Source organism: Triturus cristatus, chromosome 11 (assembly GCF_964204655.1).
Source record: "Triturus cristatus chromosome 11, aTriCri1.1, whole genome shotgun sequence".
NCBI classification, from domain to species: Eukaryota; Metazoa; Chordata; class Amphibia; order Caudata; family Salamandridae; genus Triturus; species Triturus cristatus.
Window position 1 is genome coordinate 792,371,126 of NC_140594.1, and position 3,276 is coordinate 792,374,401.

The following is a 3,276-nucleotide window of genomic DNA, read 5'->3' on the forward strand; positions in this document are numbered from 1 at the left end:
GGTCTATCATTCTCTCCTATGAATGTTATATCAATAGGTCGGTACATGGCTTTAAGTAGAAATACGACCAGTATATACGACGCTCTATTATACCAGGTAGCCTTTGGGTTCCTTTGTGATCACGTACATGAGGGTCTCACGTTGGCTTGATTGGTGTTAACGGTTGAATTCAACTTGGTTTCCACGTGTTTTCAGCTCCTATATTGACTTGTGCTTTTAGTGTGGCATCTATTTACATCTTTGTGCATATTTCTCCTCATTCCCCATTTCGGAATGTTAATATTTTCTTTATATAACTATTGAAAATATCGTAATGGCATTATCCAAATGGTTATTGAGAATTTTCCAATGGTACTAATTGGGGTTTTGGTCCCAATTGTTACTCGCTTAAGGCTACGGTCATTAATATATTATTGTATGATGGTTGAATTTAGTTAGGTAGCGCCGTGATGCCCCTGCTGTAATCATGGACTAAGGAATGTTTGGTGACTATCATATCACATCCATATTTGAAGATACTAATGGAATATGACAACAGTACTTTTTCAATCTACAAGGTAGGTGAATTATTACATTTTTGTTATTCCATACGTAATATGTATGTAGCTGTGATGTTCCCTCTGGCAATTCCACTTAGCTTATACCTTTGCTTTTTCGTTATGTTTATTCATACATACAGTTGATCGAAAACCATCTGGCGTATAGGTCGCTTTGGATTAGGACGACACAGTCATAAATATCATATTGGTTTTCCTTCGTGGAAATTCTAAATGGTACGTTTATTTTCTCTTCTAGCCCTCTTTTTCTCCCACTCACTGTTATTTCCCTTTTCTCTCCTTGTGTTCTTTAAGCAACAATAGTATATGTATAGTTCTGTTTTTATAGGGTTTAAAAAACTGTCAATCACCTAATAAGATCATTGTCGATATTTTGGTGGATATGAATGTCTATGTTATGTCTTGGTTCTATATGGTTATGGGCAATTGACGATCTGATTTGTCTTTTGTAAAATTCTGTATCAAATCTTTTTGGTAGGCCATTCTTGATAAATGGTCATACATAGGTCAATTCCTCTGGAGTCAAATTATAAGGCTAGCACATATTAATATGTATTTTCGATACAATTCAATGTGTTACATATGGTGATGATTTTCTTATTATCTTCTTCCTTTTGAGATATGAAGTCATGTGTGTTTTTTCTAAATGTGGTATTGTATTTTTACATGTCTGTATGCATACATGGTTTTTTTATAAATAGGGGTCTTTTACAAATGTTTTAATTTTACAGCCCTGAAGAAGTTCTCTGTGGAGAATGAAACGCGTTGGCTGTGTGTTTTCTTAAAGAAAAGAAGATCACGAATAAAGAAGGACATTTAATTATTTGATGGATTCAATGCGGACTATTTTTCATATTTTGAATGACAGTGGTGCAATCATGATACAATTTATTTGTTCTATTGACCCTGTGTATCGGGGTGGTTCCTTTGTGATTTTGCACACAGAAGGATTTTATGGTTCTGGTGGTAATAATTTTTGGTTTAATTTTGGAATTTGGTGCCTTTTGCCAAGTTGGTCTGCTGTCCAGTTTGTGTGTAAACCTAGAGACCTTCTATTATTATTATAAAACTAGCTTATTAGCCAGGGGAGGGTGGTACACAAGGTATTATAGGACCTGTTTCCACTATCATCATAATATGATTTCGCCCTTTGTTTTGTATGGAATTGTAACAATGCTGATGGTTTTATTTTTAATCATATGTTTGCTTATGTTAGCCAAAATACTGCATCTTAGAGCACGTAGTTAAAAAAAAAGTTTTACAACATTTCCGTGTCTCTGATTGCTCACGTTGTGGACAGATATGAGAATAACAACAAAAAGGTGTTCTTGATTCCCACCATTCCTAAGAGTATTCTAAGTTGCTTTCTCTGGGTCGTCTAATCATTGGTAGCTTCGATATAGTACGGAGAACGAATGAGACACTGATGCTAGTCGGATAGGGGTTCTAGGTACTGAGGTGAGATTTTTGGTACACCACAATTCACTGAGGTCCTGGTTTCCTGCGCATAGTTTTGTGCATGAGCAGAATCCCCGCAACACTACCTTAGGCACAAGCTGCAGCCATACATCCTGGCCCGTCAGCTTAGATCTAGTGACCTACTACTCCAACGCCCCAAAGGTATTCGAACGGCCAGGTAGGGGAGCCGCTCCTTCTAATTCCTAGCCCCACATCACTGGAATCAGCTAGCCCTACCTATTCGAGCATGCCCTTTCCTTACCACTTTAAAAAACCTTATGGTTATTCACTCCATAAGCTCTCCAATTACAGTGTGACCCCCCCCCCCCCGCATTGCAAAGGTGCCTAGAGATCCCCTCTGGGATGATTTGTGTGTCTAACTAATGAATAAACAAATGTAAGAAAGAGGCGGCTGCAGAGAGGTCAAAGAGAGCCTCAAAGTGAATGGCTGGGTCAGATTGGGCCTAGACTGGTTGGAGGACAAGTCCCCAAGTAAGTGGGTGGGATGGGCCTAGACACCTGCTCAATTGGGTTTACAAAGGGCCCCCAATGGACGTCTCTTCCATATTAGCAATGTACCTTGACATACAGATGGCCTTCAACTCTGTGGGTGGCTGTATCTGATGGTGGTATTGGAAGAATGGGGTTTGGACAGGAAATTAGAAGTTGAATAAAGCCTCTTATACTCAGAGCTAACTGCCAAGGTTCACAAAGGCTGAGACATTTTTTAACTCGGTCGGGACACTAGGAGGGTGTGCCCTTCTCACCCCTAATATTTGCACGGGCTATGGAACTGTTTGCGGGCCTATTTAGACTTAGATGCCTAGATTGGGGAATACTGAATAACGGATACCATTTCCCTATATGCGAATGACTTGCTTCTTTACCTAAGAAATGTGCAGCATAACCTTCTCCAAGTGATGGATGTCCTGGAGTAGTTTGAGGATGTGTTAGAGATGGGGCTTAATGCGACCAAGACATGCCTGCTTATCCTTAGAGGTCTGAATGACTTTGAAAGAGAAGGGATAGCATGGAATTTAGATATTGTAAACAATAAAAAGGGACAATAACTAAGGGAAAATTGTATACCAGGTTTCCCCTTATTTGCCAGGTAATCCTATCAAATGCCACCAAATGCTGTTATCAGATACTAGATGGGATTGATTCTCAAAGGCAAACTTACACTATTGTGTAAGTTTACTATTTATTTGGTATTCACAAAATATGAGTTTAATTTTACTAATAGTAATTTTACAACTGC

At 38.8% G+C, this 3,276-nt stretch overlaps 1 long non-coding RNA gene across 1 annotated transcript; it reads left to right on the top strand.

Annotated features, from left to right (window-relative positions):
* The first annotated feature begins 445 nt into the window (after positions 1–445).
* Positions 446–2,993, top strand: LOC146785447 (uncharacterized). Its single transcript, XR_014970411.1, has 3 exons — positions 446–557; positions 680–773; positions 1,289–2,993. It is a non-coding gene; the product is annotated as an uncharacterized LOC146785447 (long non-coding RNA).
* Positions 2,994–3,276: the final 283 nt, after the last annotated feature.